The 17,923-nt window shown below is 51.4% G+C and overlaps 1 protein-coding gene across 3 annotated transcripts in view; it reads left to right on the plus strand.

Moving 5' to 3' along the window:
- Positions 1 to 9,168: 9,168 nt before the first annotated feature.
- LOC124093459 (transmembrane protein 132B) overlaps positions 9,169 to 17,923 on the plus strand; it is a 73,306-nt gene continuing 64,551 nt past the window's right edge. For 2 of the 3 annotated variants that reach the window (XM_058579724.1, XM_058579725.1), the window contains exon 1: positions 9,357 to 9,466. The gene's annotated coding sequence lies outside the window, so the exon portion shown is untranslated. Of the gene's footprint in view, positions 9,467 to 17,923 lie in introns of all 3 variants that reach the window. The other variant, XM_058579726.1, reaches the window with a different exon arrangement.

A 17,923-nucleotide genomic window follows, 5' to 3' on the forward strand; every position in this document is an offset into this window, starting at 1 on the left:
AGGACAAAAACCACAATGTAGGAGCCAGGAAACCCACAGGCCCACAGATGATTTTAAAGCTTGTTTCATATCTTACAGGAATTAGTACCCACATCTACACATGATCTGTTTTACATAAGAGTCAATTCATCTGTCCTGCCCTTCACCCCGAGAACAGTTGGCCCAAGTTGACCTATTAACTGGGCTGGTACATGCCCATGTGCCACTGCCCCATCTCTCCCTACTGTCTGACACCTGTCCTACAGGAAATAGTCACCGAGCCCAGGGGGCCTCTCTAGATTGGAGTCTCTGCTTCTCTAACACCTTATCCAGCAAATATATGCTGAGTATGTGAACCAGGCCATGTGCAGGGAATGGGGTGGTCAACCAGGCAGGAAGGGTCCCTGCCTCTGCCCTCAAGGGCTTACCACTGTGTAGGAAACAGGGTCCTCATATAATGTGACAGGGGAAGGAACTTTAGCCTCTGGAATGCCATCTGGAAGACCCAGGATAGGCACATGTGTGCCTCTGTGTGTCCACTTTTATTCTCGGTGGCATGGATCAGGTCCAAGTCTGCAGTAAGTTCCTGGCCCCACATTAGCTGTGCTTGATGTTCTTAGTGTTAAATGTGAAATGAGCCTCCTGAGCTCCCAGCATCCTCCCGACCTCCCGACCTCCCAAGCACTAGCTCAGGTTGTTTGTACTGGAAACAGACCTCGGTTTTGGACTTGGTGTCTGTAGTTAAAATTCTCACCCAGCTGAAACCCTTTAGCAAGCCTCCAAGACCTGCAAACCTAGGGTCTGTCCCCTGAGTCATCCAAAGGCTAAGGAAAGTCCTGTGATTTTAAAGTAATTAATTGTCTGATGTGTTTGAAAAAGTAAATTGTCTTAAAGGAACCAAGAGAGCCTTTTAATTAGGGGAGAGCCTGTGTTCATCTAGCACAGGGTGATGTTCACAGAATCACCCTGTTATGTCCCATGTCTATTACAAGAATGGCCTAGTTCTGAAGAGCACCTCAGCGGGAGGACTTAGACTTGGACATTCATCACCTGTGAATGCATTTTCCTCTCTTTTTCAGTGTGATCTTCAAGACAATCGTGGGAAATAGCCATCTCCACAGCTTTTGGGCAGGTAACATCTTGCCCAGGAGTTAGATGTGACAGTGAGGCGTGCCCCCCCACCCTCTGCCGGGTCAGTGTCATGCAGAATCCCCACCATGGCCAGGAGGTGTGGTTTCCTCTTCTCATCCCCAAGCCTCCAGAGCTGTGCCAGCTCTTTTCCTCTCCTCCTGGCCCTTGTCTGTTGGGAGACCACAGGGTGGGAGACACCTGCGGGTGCCCAGGCCTTGGCACAGAGAGGCCACCCAAGCTGGATTCTGCAGTGAGTCTTTCCACACTCTCACCTGGCTGGAGGACATGTCCTGGAGCCCTGCCCAGCACTCCCCCTGTCCCTTTGTCTCGTGTGCAGTCTCTGGGCTCACAAAGCCCCTCCCCAGCAGACTTCAGGAATGTTCTCTCACACTCTGGGCCATGTCTTCTCTAAGCTTTTACATCCGCTTTGAAATTGACTAGAAGACGTTCCCCCGGGGACACAATTTTGAGAGCCAACAGGAAAGGAAATACTCATAAAATACACCCTAACACTCAGACATCTAACCTGCTGCACACACAGGACCCTGAGGGGTACAGTAGGTGTGCTTCTCAGACATGGGGATTCCATCAGGTGGCCGAAGGCTGGGAGACCAGGGCTGAGGATAACAGGGACCAAGGAAGCTCCTGAAGGTGAGAGAGGAGGAAACAGGAAATGAGGAAGATTCCCTCCCGGTTGTCACCAGGGAGACCATCCAGTCTCCTCTGCCATTTATCACTGTGCCAAAAAATGATCGCCAAGTGACCCCCTGGCTGCAAGTCACTCACTCAGGAGTCAAAGTCCCTCATAGCAGCCAAAAATGGCCCTACTGTCCATCAACTGGTGGATCAACAAGACACGGTCACCTGTAGCAGGGCGCTGCTCAGCCATGAAGAGAAAGAAGTGGGTCACTGAGGGTCACATGCCAGAGGACTCTTTTCGTGTGAAAGTCCAGAAGAGGACAGTCCTTACAGATGCAAAGCAAATTAGTCCCTACCAGGGTCCAGGGCACTGGGGAGAAGCGAGGAGTGACTGGGAGTGGATGTCCCTAGGTTTCCTTGGGGACAATAGGAATGTTCTGAAATCAGGCGGTGGCGAGGGTGCACACAGCTTTGAGAATCAACCCATAACCACAGAATCAAGCACTTAGAAAAGGTGAATTTGGTGGGTATGCAAATTATATCTCAACTTAAGAAAGAATTCCAAGCCCCAGGGTTGTGGGTTTGGGGCCCAACACAGGTCACCTGCTGACCTGTGGCTCGGGGAGGAGAGGGGATGCCTCCTCCCTCACAGGCTTCCATGGAGGCACATTCTGGGGGGCTGGAGTCTGGAGTTGCACTCACCCCAGGAACCACACTCCTCCAGGCAAGGCCCCTTCCCTAGGTGCCATGTGGGAGGAGGGTGGTGGTTGCAGACCGAGTCCTGGAGGATGGCCCTCCAGCAGCAGGACAGGAGGGAAGGGTGTTCACCGCCTTCTCTGTATGTTTCCAGAGACTTTGATTTTTAAAGTAACCAACAGGCAATGCTTAAAAAAAAAAAAAAAACTTAAAAAATAAAAATAAAACTATGCAGCCAGCCAGAGAAGGGTTCCATTTCCAAAGGGCTTGTGTGGTCACCCTGGACCGCCCCATACCCTGCTTCTGGATAAGCACAAAGACCACTGACTGGCAACCTAAGTCCATCTGCAAGGCTCCATCGGCCAGGGATGTGGCGGAGTCGTGGGCAGATGTCTCATCACACTGAGGACACCCGAAGTGAGGACAGGAGCCCTGGGCAGCTTGGTGCCCTGCCCACCTTTATTCTGCCTGCTGCCTTCTCGTCTTATCCCCACCCTCCTGCTGGAGCATGGACAGAACCGCTGGGTGTGCAGCTGCCACCCTTGTGTGACCTAACGTAGCCAAGTGCATGTGATGGTGGAGGCCGGAAAACAGAGCCTGCATCTGGGACAAAACTGAGCTCTGCAGGAAGCCGGCAGCCCCACCTCCTCCTGCGACGTCTTCAGATCAACTCTCATTTGTTCAAGGGACAGCTAGCCGGTGTTCTGTTCATTTCCTGTGGAAGTCAGCCTTCTGTGGCTGTGACCAAAAGACCTGGCAGGAATAACGTAGAGGAGGGGGAGTTTATCTGGGGCTGGTGGTTTCAGAGGTTCAGTCCGTGTGGGCCGACTCCATTGCTCGGAGCCCAAGGTGAGGCAGGGCATCGTGGCAGGGCATCATGGCAGAAGAAAGCAGCTCAGGACACCTCAACCAGGAAGCAGATAGAGCCCTGCTCACCGGGACAAAGTATGAACCCAAAGACATGCTTTGACCCCCCAGCAACACCCCTACAGCCTACACTATGGCCAGTTAATCCATTGGTGTATCAGTCCACTGACTAGGTTAAGGTCCTCATAACCCAATCATTTCATTCTGAAAATTCTCTCGTTGTCTAACAAATGTGCTTTGGGAAGACACCTCATTTCTAAATCATAAAACCTCCCAAACAGGGGGCCGGGGATGTGGCTCAAGTGGTAGCGTGCTCGCCTGGCGTGCTTGCGGCCCCGGTTCAATCCTCAGCACCACATACAAACAAAGATGTTGTGTCCGCTGAGAACTAAAAAATAAATATTAAAAAATTCTCAAAAAAAACCCTCCCAAACAGAATCCCCCATGACAGACCAGGCCTGGCCCTTTCTGCCCTCCCTAGATGATCCAGGGTGCCCCGATCCCATTGAGGTCTCCACCAGGGGTGCAGGACTTGGCATGAGCAGCTTCTGACCTGCTCCGCTCCTGCTCTGGGCTGGGAGAGAGAGGGAGAGCCGCTTCTCCAGGACTGTGGCTGTGGCCGCTGCTCCATCCCAGGCTGAACTGTCCTCTGCCCTCCTGCTCTCCCCTGCCTGCACATCTGAATTCAAGACATCAACACTCAGAACAAATCCCATCATCTGCTCTGTGCGTCTGCTGGTGAGGCGCCTAACCAGGGCAGACAGGTGATGTGATTTCCTGGTGCTCGCAGCCCTCTGAGCAAACCAGTACTGGCCTCATGTTCATGTCATAAAGCGGCCCAGCACCCCGACCCCATAGGAACTTGGCTTTCCACTGGAGTGAGACCTTTCCACCTTGCGTGTGTGTGATGAACTGGAAGCACTGGGTGTGGTGACACAGCCCAGGGCAGGGACTTGGCAAGCCTCTGCCCCACTCCATGATGCTGAGGAGAACATCCTGATGCAGGTGGCCCTGGAAAACCCCAAAGCCTGACCCAATGGGAGGCTGGGAGCAGAACAAGCGGCTGTCAGTCTTCTCAGTGGACCACCCTGGTTACCTCTGGATGAGTGGCAAGGTGCTTGGGTAGTCCTTGCCGTGAACTGAGAACCAAACAGACTGGATCTGTCCAGGGAGCTGAGCCCACACCTAGGGTACTTAGCGCTCACATAAAGGGCCACCTTTAATTATGGGAAAACAAAAGACTGGAGCCCATTTCCAAGGGCACCGATAAAGTATCTGTTACTCACTGATGGAATGAATGGAGCCAGAGTCAAATCTCTATGGCTTATCAATGGTGCTGCCTGGCAGCATTAATCAGACAGCTGATTAGCTGAATTCAGTGCTGATAAGTGATCATGAGATGCAGGCCAATTGAGAGCAGCGGGCGGGTGCTGCAAGGTGTGAGCGGCTGCCTGGCGCTGGCTCTCCTGGTGGCTGGCTTGGCACGGCTCACGCTGTTGGCTCGCCGTGCTTTGACAAGGCCATCAGGAGGCCGGCCAGAGGTTGAAGGCTCTGCTGGTTTAGGTCTCTTATGACACGTTCTAGGTGTGGAGGAACTGTACCAGTGGGTGTGACCCACAAATGCCCGCTAGGTGTAAAACGTTCCCCAGGAGGGTCTAAGCAAATGATGCTTCCTCCCCTCTCCCTGGGAGAGGAAAATGGCAGATCACAGGCACTGAACTTGGGGTAGAACAGGAGTCCAAGGCCTGCTCTGTTACTCTGATAGCCAGTGGCTATCCTCCTCTGGGACCTGGTCTTATCATCTGTGCAATGAGACAAACGATCACACCTGGCTGGGCTACGGGGCTGGATTGAATGACCTGGTTTTCTTCAAGGGCCAAGTACGCACCCCTCTTCTCTCCCCTTCATCCTGTCCAAGTTATTGCCTTGAAATAAAGTTGCTGCAGGGCAGCCTGGCTCACGAATACCTGCAGCTCCTGCAAATGAAACTAGAGGAAATTAAAGTCTCAGGCATCATGGCATACCCAGGGCATCTCAGGCCTTCCTCACTTGTAGATGAAATTAAAACGAAGCCAGAGAAATCAAGTGGCTGCTCCGGGTCACAGCAGGTCAGCAGCAGAGCAGGGCTCCAGAGCCTGAGGCTTCCAGGTGCTACGTGTGGGTGTCGTAACAGAAAACAAGTGACGTGGCTTAAGTGGCACTGGGATTTACCATCTAATTCACAGAAGGGTATCAGTGCCAGGGCTTAGCCCTTTATGTGCAGGGGCAGGATCCAGTCTAGGTGATATGAGCCTAGCTAGCTATCTGCTACAGGGCAGGAGCACCCAGAAAATTACTGGAGTGGCTGCAGGAGGGGGCTTTGAGCTATATTTCTAGAATGGAGCCCAAGCCACTCAGAGCCCACCTGCGGGACTGCCCCCCTTCACCCCACATCAGAGCCGTTGCCTCTCCTGCCAGGAAGTGGGGGATGGCAGGTGGGCCAGATATGGAGAGATTCACCAGGAGGGGCGAGAGATGAGGCCCTCAGTCCAGCTTCCTAGCCTCCAGCCAGAGCCTCTCCCTAGCAGGGGCTGGGTCTCCTCATTCTTATCCAGACCCCTGGTGGAGCCTCCCCTGGGACAAGGAGGGTGGAAGGTGGTGGAGGTTACCAAATGGCGTCAGCACACCCTTCCCAAGATGAAGCAAGCAAACTCTGTGGGTTGAATATGGTCGTCTCCTCCAAACCAGTTTAACCCCCACTGCAGGTATGAGGAGTGTAGGGACTCAACCTGGCTGTAGTGCTGAGGGGTGGGGCCCTGGGAGGTGAGTGGGACTCCATAAGGCCTGATCCACGTTATTCAGAACACACATCATTGTCTTTGGGGATGAATTGACTTATACATTTCTTGAGAGTCTATCTCCTCGACCAGAATGCAGGATCTATAAATGCAGGGCCTGTGTTTTTGTTCAAGCTGGAATCTTGGCTGACAAATGGGTAAGAAAATGACAAATGCTTGTTGAATGAATGAATGAACTGTCAAAGGGCAAAACTAATGTTCCCCACTAAAGCTGCTACCAGGAGAAATGATACAGTGTTGAGACCAACGCCAGCCCAAGAACTTAAAACTTCCTTTTGTGTTCCATTCTTTGCTTTTACCTCTAGTAGGACGCAGCAGAGTCAGACCTTGCTGTTGAATTTGTAGGATGACCAAAGCTGTTTTATGAGGCCAACATATAGCCCTCATTTCCATGTGTTCAGTAATTTATTATGTATAGGTCTTATTATGTGTAAGGAAATCCTGAGCCAAATTAGCAAGTTCTGTCTTTCATTTTATGCAATATTAGCAATTTGGAATTTAAGCACAAACAAACAAAAGATCTGAAATTGCCTCTTTGACTTAGGAAGGAACCCAGCATATGTGGAAGCAACAGGTTTCCTTTTTCCAATAACTCTCCTCTCTTATAAATCATGCTAATTGTCTCCATGTGCCCACAGCCTGCGGGGAGCTTTGCAATAGCCTTTGAGGAGATTAGTGCTCTCTGATGTTCCTTATGAAATTCATAAAAGCATCTGGAAGTAATTTAAGTTAAGGAATAAATGATTTTGAGGTTAAATAATACACTACTTAAAAAAAATAAACACAGGAAACTCTATTAGCCCATGAACCTCTAGGTTCACACCTCCATTCCTGTGGATTACCTAACCAACATAAATGATGACCACGTCATCCCTCAGATTTGTTGGATCTGTATTTTGTTTGATTGATTTTTAGAAGATAAATTAAATGAGATCCCACAGTTAGACTTGCATAGGGGGAGCTCCCTGTTTCCTAGGTCTACTTCTGCAGGGATGAGAAAGACAACCTCTGGGATGCTGGGAGGCCTTGGCCCAGTGTGCAGGGCTTTGTTACAAAGCAGAATGGCCACACAGTCAGGTGGGCTTACCAGACTGAAGGTCATCTTCCCTTTTTTAAAAAAAATTTCCCCTTCATTTTGAGTGGCTATGTATTGTGTTGTGGTGGGTTCAATTTCCTCTTGTTTTGTTTATTTGCAGGGTGGAGTCCTTAATCCAGGGACCACATCTGGCTTTGCACAAGAAGAGCAATGTTCTGTGCCAAAAGGAAAGTCGCAGTGCAGGGGAGGGGCAGCTGTTGGTCTGCAAGGGAGAGCAGGGCAGGGGAGGCCCCAATCCAGGGCTTTTATTTTTTGTTCCTATTATAGGATAGGAGGGAGAGAGGATGAAGCAGATTCCAATCCCTCCGTCAGAAATAATGGGAGATGTTGAATTTCTCCCTGATGGCGGGAGGCTAGGAACATTTAATTGAAAAATATTTATTCTCCAATGACTTCCAGGCTGAAGAAGAAGAAAGAAGGAAGAAGGAAGAAGAAGAAGAAGAAGAAGAAGAAGAAGAAGAAGAAGAAGAAGAAGAGGAGGAGGAGGAGGAAAATAATGTGCCTTTCTTTTTAGGAGCCCTACCTCTACTCCACGACTGCTCCCCACTAGCTAGGCCCTGATGGGCGATTACCAGCATAATCCACTTAAAAAAATTAAGTCTCTACTCCCCAGGCCTATAAGACCTTTTGGGCTTGGCCGGCTCCCCAAGCTAAAGGAGAAACAATGAAGCATCATATGCTGCAGCCTGGGCCATAGAATCTCCAGCCCCACCCCCGCCCCCAGCAGGGAGAGGCTCCAGAGCTAGGGGTGCTCCAAAGACCTGGTTCCATCCCTGATTTCTCCTTGTATGAGACTCATATTCCCTTGAAGCTGAGTTGAGGGACGTTTCTCCTTTATCAACCAAGGACTTCTTTTCTTTCATCTCAAAATTCTTTCCTCGAGGGCAGGCGAAACATAACCCAGTCGTCCTTCCTTCTGAGGTTGGTCTGAGCTCACCTAGGGTGAGAGCCAGGAGCCCAGGGTAGGTGGGGACCACCAGGACCGGGGTGCCGTAGCTGATGCAGGACTGGGCCAGGTTTCCAGTCTCAGAACCCATCGCCTTAGGCCCCCAGACACCAGAGGGAGCCGGGGTCCCGCCCTCTCGTTGCTTGCACCTGGTGGAGGGGGAAGCCTCAGAGTCCACAAAGCAGCAGAGACTGCTCCAGGGTCCTGCGACGCCCGCGAGGGGAGCGCTGGGAAAACCTGAGAGGACAGAGAACAGGTCAGGAAGCGGTGGCGAGGACAGCCCTTCCCAGATCTGTATCCGCAGAGAAACTGCTCTTGCCGGACAAGCCTGGGGCACGAGTGTGTGGCAGCAGCGAGCTGGGTTTTGTTGTGTTCCCCCCCCCCCCCAACAATTAATAAAAAACACGTGCGGCGCGACGTGCGAACCCAGTCCCCTTCCTGAAACTGCTGGTGCCTTGTGTTCGCCACGCACCATGCTACACCTATGCGCATCTGCAACCATCCGAGTTCCTGCACGTGCTTTCCCCACTAAATAATGCTTCTGGGAGATCCTCCTCGGCAGCCGCACCTGACTTTTAAATCCAGATGGCTCCAGATCTCAGAGCTAAAGTGAGGAATGGCTTGAAGATGACGTTGGGGTGTGACGACCACCGGGCCCCGCAGTGAGCACAGGAGGCGGCGACCGGAGGGTCCAGCTCCATCCTGCGTGCAGGGTGCCTGGGCATGACACTGCACGAAGGCAAGCGGCTGCGAACACCGGGTTTCGCGGTGCTTGCGTCGCCCCTGTCCTCATCTCCTCTCGTTTTCCCCTCCTCCAAGGTCCTCCCCACCCGCAGGCGCACTCCTAGTCCCCGCTCCCCGCCCCCTCCATTCATCACGGGTGGTGGGCGGGGTGGGGTGGGGGCCTGGTGGGCGGGGCCTGGGCGGGGTGGCGGGGGCGGTGGTGGGCGGGACCGGGGGGCAGGACCGCTCGGCAGCGGTGGCGGCTGCGGCGGCTGCTGGGGAAAAGTTGTCCCGGCCAGAGCGCCAGCAGCCGCGGAAGCCGGAGCGCCGCGGCGTGAACGCCGAGAAGCAGCCGAAGGGACACCGCGGCTGCCGGGATGGCCCGGGGCATGGAGCAGCAGGCGGGGGCCGCGGGCGGGCGCTGCGCCCCGGGCTGGCAGCGGACGGCGAGAGCGGCCGGGAGCAGGATGCGCTCCAAGGGCGAGGCCCCTGGGCCGGCGGCGCCGCTGTGAGGGGCGCTGAGCCTGGTGTTGAGCGCGCTGCTGGGCAAAGGTAAGGCCAGGCGGGAGTCGACCGCATCGGATTCTTAGTTCACTAGAAGTTGCATGCAAAAATGCTATTAGATACTCTCTTGGCTTCTGCCAGGGTGGTCACATAAATGATCTTCTTGATCCTGAAAAAATAATCAGCAATTCCAGCTTCCCTTGAAAGAGCACATACCCTGCTATCCCCAGGCACAAGTTCCCATGTGGCTCCTTTGCACCCATGTGAGCAGGCATGTCCTTCTCTGAAGGTGCTTATGCATGCTTCTCTTCCCCCACTCACCTGCCTGGTCCTCATGACCCACTGTACACTTGATCACGAGAATGGCCAGAGTCAGGCAGGGAAGAGCCTAAACTCTCTAGTTAGCACCGACAACAGCGTAAGTGGAAAAGAAAGCCTCTGGATATTAGATGTTGCACACATCTGCAGGCCTGAAGAGCAAGGTTAATAAAAATGAGTCCTTGCTGTATTAATTGGAGTAAAGGGGAATATTACTGAATTAATGGAATAAAGGAATGGCTGATTGACAGACATTTTTATAATCATCTACTTTTTTTAAAAGCTGGATTTATTAAGGTGTAGACTGCATAGGGTGAAATTCACCCTTTCAAGTGAGTTTTGACAAATGTACCATCCTTGTGCATTGTACAGAGTATAAATGTGGCACAATGGAGATATAATGCATTTCCATCAGCCTCAGAAGCTCCTCTGTTCCTGGGTAGTCACCTCCCTCCTCCACCCCAGCCTCCAGCAACCCCCCATCTGTTTTGCCCCGGGATTTTGGCCTTTTCCTTCAAGCCAAAAAAGGGGTGGTGCAGTGAACATGTTGTGAACATTCACAAACACCTTTTTAATATCAATGTGTTTTCATTTCTCTTGGAATTTCTAGGCAGCTTGGTGATTCCACTGCAAACTCATTTTAAAATGTGGTTTGGACGTTTTTCATTCTTTCTAGGCTATGGATAAATGTCACAGCTCTTTTGTATCTTCATCAGCACTTGATATTATTTGATATTATTGTTTGTTTGATTTTGGTAGATTGGCAGCAGGTATTTTGTTGAGATTTTTAACTTCACTCCTGACAGTGGTGAATATTCTTATTTGTGTTTAATTGCTATTCTTATTATTGGCGAAATGTGTTTTTCAAACATTGTGCCCATATTTTATTGGTTGTTTATTTTCTTATTATTGACCTTTGAGGGTATTTTGTGTATTATGTCTGCAAGGTCTTTATTAGATTTTGTTTTACCGACATTTTCTCCCATTGCATCTTTGGTGGAGCAGAGATTTTAAATTTTAATGAATCTAGTTGATTTATCTTTTCTCTTAATGATTGTGTTTTTGGTGTCACATCTAAGCAGTCTTTGCCTAACTCAAGGTCAAAAGGATTCTATATATTCCAATTGGTATGTTTGTTCTCTTAGTTACTGAGAATGCTTATATCACTGAGTTTGGCTTTGTCTATTTAAATTTTATTCTGCCAACTTTTGCTTTGATTATTTCGAAGCACTGTACCCTCTGCATTATTATGTCCTTTGGTTGAATCACATCCATTAGTATAACGTAATGCCTCTCTTTATTCTTGGACATATTCCATGCTCTGAAGTCCATTTCAGATATTAATGTGGCTGTCTCAGCTTTCTTTCAAGTAGCATTTATGTTCCATTTTTTTGTTTTAGTGTTTAGCATTGACCTTTTCAGAAAGCACACAGTCCCAACGGAAACCCATTCACTTGTTCTTTCAGTCTGATGGTCTTTGTCTTTTAAACATTGTGTTTAGGCCATTTATATTTAATGTGATTATCCATAGATTTACATTAAGAGCCAACATTTTGCTCAGGGGTTTCTTCATGCCCCATCTGTTCTGTATTTTTTGCCCCTCCTTCTTCTGCCTGATTTTGGACTAGGTGTTTTTGTGATTCCATTTTATCTTCATGATTGGCTCATTACTTAGAGTTCTTTTTAAGTTTTAATCATTGCCCTAAGGTTTAAAAAGTGCATCTTTAATTAATCAAAGCTTATATTTGAGTTATGTTATACACAGGAAACTTGAAAGCGTATATTCCCAGGGCTTTTTCCTGTTCATGTGATTCTTTTTCAAGCACACAGTCTCTTACACCATAGGTGTGGCTATAAGAATTGTCAATTAAAGATTATTTGTGCATAATTATAAAAAATGAAAATCACACTTACTTGGCTTGCACCTGTTTCTGAGAGGGCACTTCTGATATCCTTGGAATAATTTTCCCTGCAGGATTTTATTCTCTCTTCTACTTGCATAGTGAGTTCTCTCATTTATGTACCCTAGGGATTGAGAAGTTGCTGCTTTCAAGGAAAGAAGACAGGTGATGTCCACCCCAGCTGTCAGGGGAGTTAGCAAAGTCTCTGAGACAATGAGTTCCAGCTACTCTCCGATGGCATGATTTCTCCTCTTCTGTAATATGCACACATTCTTTAATTAATGCTCTTCGTATAGGTGTGTTCAGACCGTCACACTTGCAGATGGCTGGCCCCCTAGAGCTGCCCCAAGGTTCTGTGTAGAAGATCCTCTCTTCTCTCTGTAAAACACTTCTTTCTTTCTCAGCAAACTTTGTGCGCTCAGCAGTGGGGTGAGGGTTTGCTCATGAACGAATGGGGTGGAGGGACCACAGTCTGTGTCAGAGAAGCAGAGACTTCATTTTGAGCCACTGTTCTGCCGGTTTCTGAGTGAGTTGGTCAGAAGTCTTTGGTTGTTATCAGTCAAAACATTGGAGAGCCACCTAGGAAGGAAGTCCTCAGGGATGGGGAGTTCACCATCCCACTGCAGGCTGGAGGGCCAGGTTTCCTGAGAGGAGAGCCTGCCTGCTCGGGTTTGCTGATGCCTGCTTTCTGCAGGGCACCCTGACAGGATATGGGGCTTCAGTCATTTTATTCACTTTTATGCTCAGTTTATGGATCCCAGAGAGAAGGAAGCTCACAACCTTACTGAACCTTAGAAGCATCTGGAGAATTAATAAAAATTAAAATAAAAATAAAAAACACCAATCCTTAGACCTGCCCCAATGTGATTGAGTGGGGATCTTGGTAGCAGAGCAGGGAGTAGGTGAGGGGAGGGTGGATCACTTTTGATCCTTTTAAAGATCTGCGAGTGCTTCTAAGGTACAGTCAGGGGTGTGACCAGGTCACATAGGTTCTTCTCTGTCTAGAAGAGACAGCTTGACGGACAGTCCCCCCCATTTCCTATCCAAGGAAAAAGGAAAAGTGCTCTTATCTAAGAGGCTGGGTGGTCGCTGAAGGCAAAGCCCAGGATGCCCTTCCCACTGCCCCAGGCCTGCTGGACAGTGGGGACCATGTTGGGGGGCAGCTCTGCTGAGCCCCAGGTGCCCTTCGGTCAGGTGAGGCAGCTCACAGTGAGCGGGTGGGCTTGCGCTCCTGGTGCAGTGTGTGGGTCTTCCAGGGCTGTGGCGCCTGGCAGGGACCACAACAGGGCAGCTTCATGCACAGCGAGGCCCAGGCTCCAGACTTGGCAGGCCGTGTGTCTCCCAGGGGGATCCGCACTGCCTCCTCCAGCTCCGGGGCTCCAGGGGCCTTTGGCGTCTGGCTGCATCTCCCCAGCCGGTCTTCTCCACATGTCCCTCCCTTCTGTCTTAAAAGGACACCTGTCATTGGATGTGAGGCCCGCTGTCCTCCAGCTGATCCTTTTGAGATCCCAAACTTAATGACACCTGCCAGGACCTGCTGTCTCAGTAAAATGCATCCACAGGTTCAGAGAAGATGTGCCAGGGCCCTTTCCAAGAAGTGCACACAGTAGGACTCGGCAGGTAAAGAAGAGCACACTATCAGCACAGTGAAGCCGCAGATGTTTACAGCTAACCAACGTCACCAACTAACTGAACAGCGTGCTGGGCGAAGCCAGAACAGCGGACGCTGGGTAGGTGCAAGGTGGTCAGTGCAGGCCCACGCAGAGCCCGGGAGTCTCTTCTGCTGCAGCGGCGGGCACTGCTGGGCCTGGCCTCAGGGCAGTGCTCTGGACACTGTCCCCAACGCCCCTCCCCTGGGCTCCCAGAGCCACCCCAACACCAGGGCAGCTCTGAGTCTCTCGGGGTAGCTTTCTTTCTCCAGTTCTGCATCTTTCTTGCTCAGCTGGTCGCTGTGGTTTCACTGTGGTTTGTTTTCTGCTGCTCCCTCATGGTCCCAGATGCTGTAGAAATGTGGATGTTACCCCACCCACTTGGGCACATGGAGAATCACTAGCAAATGTTTGAAAGGCCAGGGATTATGGCATTCACAAAATAAAGGGACTTTAAGGACACTTTGCCCCCTTCAAGACATGCGCACGCGCACACACACATACACAAAGCTAACAGTTTCTGGTTTTATCATGAAATTGCTGCTTAGTGATGATTTCAAGAACAAACAAACAAAATAGCAAAAACAAAATCCTCACAGTGTAACAAAGAAACAAAACTCAGAAGTCTCATGCCCTGTAAACTGGGATCAGCACTGCCAATGGGGTTTTGTTTCCACTGGAAACAGTGAGGTTGTATTTGAGGCACTGGGGACAGCTTTCCCCCTCCTTACCTGATAGAAATGTTCTTGGAAGGTACACCAAATTTAGTCTTTTAGTCCTGAGTCCTTTAGTTGAAAATGCCAAAAGAACCTACCTTAAGCAAACCATATCAAAGCCAAAATGAAAAACAAAATGTTTTAGCATGGTATAACTGAGACATCCATGTGGGCTTCAGGGTCACTGGAGGGCTTTGGCACTGGAGTGGCAGGCCCTGGTTTACGCCGAGCAGTGGGTGTGAGATGGCCAGCCACTGTGTGGCAGAGGGTTGGTAGGTTGGCAAAGGTCCAGGCAGGATATAATGGCTCCCACCTGGAAGGGGCGGTCACTGCTGAGATGGAGAGGTCCAGGGGTCACTTTCAGCCCGGAGCCCCTGGGCTGGCTTCTCGGGTCACCCTGTGAGGAAATCACCTGAGGGTTCTTTGCTGCACCGTGGATTAGAAGTACTCGGAGATTAGTACTCAGCTGCGTTTATTGCCATCAGAGGCCCCTGGAAAGTGGCCTTCAGGACTAGGGAATGCTTGGCCCCAGGAAGGTTTCTCAGTGTCAATCACTTGACCTCAGCTACAGTTTTGGGACGTGTCATTTCACAGAGCTGACTCTGTGGCTGTTGTGATGTGTTGTCTGTCACCCTGGAGATGGATCATGCTTGTGTGCTAACAGGCAGAGTGTGGGGACAGCCACGGGTGGCCGTCAGCCCAGCTCTGCTGTTGAGGAAGCTCAGGGTTCTCAGGGAGCGGCTGCCTGCTCTCCGCGGTCCCAGGATCCAGCCCCCTCAGGTCCTGCCTGTGATCCAGCGGCTCCCTGAGAAGCTGTTACTCCAGGGCCTCATGACTAGGAGGCAGTTGTGCCCACAGGACAACAGCAGGGGAGAGGGCCACCTCCCCAGGAGAGCCTCGGCTGCCTCTGCTCTACAGGAACAGGCACAGCCTCTCTCGGCCCTCCAGGAATCTCCACCCCTCACTCCCCCCCCCCCCCCCCCCCCCCCCCCCCCCCCGTTGCCTTGGTCTGAAGGACCCAGGAGAAATGTGGGTCTGATGGAGGCCACTTGGCTGGGGTGGGGGATCTTATGTCTTGATTAGTCGCTAGCTGACCGTGTGGGGTTAAGCACGTTTCATTTTGTCCTATGTCACATTTTCATTTTATCCTATGAAAATTCACATTCTGCTAAAAGTAAACCTTGTGACCATTGAGCAAACCCTTTCAAATACGCTAGTTGCTCGACACTCACGGAGTTGGGACACGAGCAAGAGAGAAAACGAGCACCGTGAAGGGCACCAGGAAGCCTCCTGGGCTGTGACAGGCAGGTCTGGGGACAGCTTCCTGGACTCCAGGTGCCCTGGGCAGGCCCTCTGCAGGGGTGGTGGGTGGTCTGGGATCCTCCAGCAGAGGCCGCTGGGGGACAGGGCATGGCCTGGAGGGCAGGGGCTTCCCCCATTTCCTGCACTCTCTCCACACGGCTCCCAGCAGCACGCAAAGTCTCCCAGGTGCCACTGTCCAGGGACCAGCCCTGGCCACCTTCTGCAGTATCCCGAGGGCCCAGCCACACTTCCCGTGAGGCCTGGGCCTCAGCCTGGGCAGGGAGGGTGCCCTTGCCCCTGGGGACTCTTCTCTGCTCCAGGGGTGGGCCTGCTCCTTCCATTTGTGACTCTTGTATTACTTAAAGTCTTAAAAAAATCCCAGTTGTCACCCACCTCTGATTGGTAGCAATTCTTATCCTAGGCTCTTCCTAGTCCAACTGCAGGTGTGTTTTGCCGCAGGCTGATGTGTTACCAGGCGTGGTTATGCACTCACATGCCTCACCAACCCTTCTTGTCCATCTGCCAGTTCAGTGAGTCCCCTGGACACTTCAGCCCCCTTTCCAGTGATGCATGACTGTTTCTGGACGTCCTCTGGGGTTTTCAGGATGCCCAGTGGGAGTCACTCAGGGTGACTTCCTCCTGAAGCTCTAGGTGGCTTAGCTGGTGGTTCCTGTCCTGTAGGGGGCTCTGAGTCCCCTGGGTTAGTGGGTGTCTTGGGCCTCGTCCCTAGGTGTGGGGTTGTGGACTGCATCTGTCACTGTGAGTCCTTCCTGTGGATTTTTCCCAATCAGTTCACGCGACAGCCCTGTGGTGCCTCGGTGCCCACCTCCAGAGCTTGGGGCTCGGAGAAGCATCTCAGAGGCAGGTCAGAGGTCGCAGGGACAGACACCAAGTCCAGGGCTTCTGGTCCCCCACTCGTTCCCTTCTCCCTGACCACCGCTCCTTGCCGAGTGCAGAGTGGAGCCTCTTTTCTCTTCTCTACTCAAGTCATGAGGAGATTGAGGCAGGCAAATAATTTGTTTTCAAAATATTTTTTTTCTCATTGTGAAGTCTGTTAAAGGGAGACTTTCATAAAGAGGAAAATGAAAATACTTCTTTCTCCTCCTGCCTGAGTCCCGTTTTGATGCGTCTATTCCTGGGGTCTTCTGTGGGTCCGTCTTGTTTCTGACAAGGCCAGGGTCCCGTTGGACCCTCAACCTGCAGCTGTCTCCATCCTGGGCCGTGGAGGCTGCTTGCGACTGCTGCAGGAGAGAGCCCTGGACACGGCGCTGGCCAGCTGGGCCTCTAGCCAGGGGGTCCCACCCTTCTCCTGGGACCAAGGCCCAGCACAGCACATTCTTTTCACAGCCGCTGTTCAAACACAGGAGCCCAGGCAGGGAGCACGGGTCCCTTGTCTCTTCTTCTTGCCTCACGAGGGCAAATGGCCTCTTTGTGGGTCTCTCTCCCCCCTCCTCCCTGCAAAGAGGAAAGAACCTCTCAGTTTGCCCCGAGTGTCCTGGGTACAGCTGCCACCCCCATGCCCTCCATGTGAATACCCAGCTCATTTAAAATGCCGCCTGATAAAATGGCCTGGGTAATTTTCTTTGCAGATGAATATGAGGAAAAAATAATGATTGTGCTATGAGGTCGTGGTGCTGTGTTTGTAGCTGCCTCGAGCTCCTGAGGAAATGTCACATCTCCCCTGCTCCCCGCAAAATTGCCAATGAGGCAGAGGACAGCCCGGGCGCCTCCCCAGGGCTCCCATGGGCCTCTTCTCCTGTGGCTAGTTCAGTGGCCACTGTGCATGCCCAGATGTCTTCCCAGGCAAGAGAAGGGGGGGCCTGTGGCCTGAGGTTTGTCTAGGGGGAGGGTGGAACTGCCCTCCAGACAGAGCAGTGTCCCCAGTTCCCAAATCAGTGCACAATTCAGTCCCATGGATGGAAGACCAGGAGGGACCCACCCACAGACCCCTCCCCCATGCCCCATGCCCTGCCTTTGCCCTTCCCCACCCACAAGGCTCCCTACTGTGCTCAGCTCACCTTTCCAGAATGTCACTCTCTCCTTTCTCTGTAAGGTCTGGAGTGTCTGCGTTTTGGTTGATGAGGGTGAGCTTCTAGCTTAGAAACTTCATTGATTATTTTAATTGAAATTTCATTTCACACCTGAGATGTGTCAGTAGATGGAGCCACTCAGGGCCATCAGCCTGGCTGTGGCAGGACCAGGTTCTGATCCCACCGAGGAGCCTCCCAGCCTAAGGCAGCTTCAACACACTCAGGACTGCTGAATGATGCTGGGAGCCATTAGCCAAGTAGGTATGACAATTTCCTTGCCAGCGTACCCCATGTTGCTGACATGTTGCAGTGACATTGAATGTAAGTGACCTTGCTCAAGGACCAAGGCAGATTAGGGTGTTCCCGGTTTTAAGATAATCTTGTTTAGGGCGTTCCCAGTTTAGGTTCCAGGTTTAAGGTTTAAGATTATTCCTGCTGGGAATAGGGTGTATCCTGCTGCCTGAGTTCCCCTTGAGTTCTCATGGGATTCAGACAGTATATTTTGGAGATAGAAGCCCAGTGGAGGTGAATTTGGGAGAGAAGGTGGATTTGGGCAGAGAACGTGGATTTCCCCAGAACGTGATTGTAG

The sequence above is a fragment of the Marmota monax genome, unplaced genomic scaffold, assembly GCF_021218885.2.
Source record: "Marmota monax isolate L192 unplaced genomic scaffold, Marmota_monax_Labrador192_F-V1.1 WCK01_AAM20220418_F8-fsc00546, whole genome shotgun sequence".
In the NCBI taxonomy this organism is placed as follows: domain Eukaryota; kingdom Metazoa; phylum Chordata; class Mammalia; order Rodentia; family Sciuridae; genus Marmota; species Marmota monax.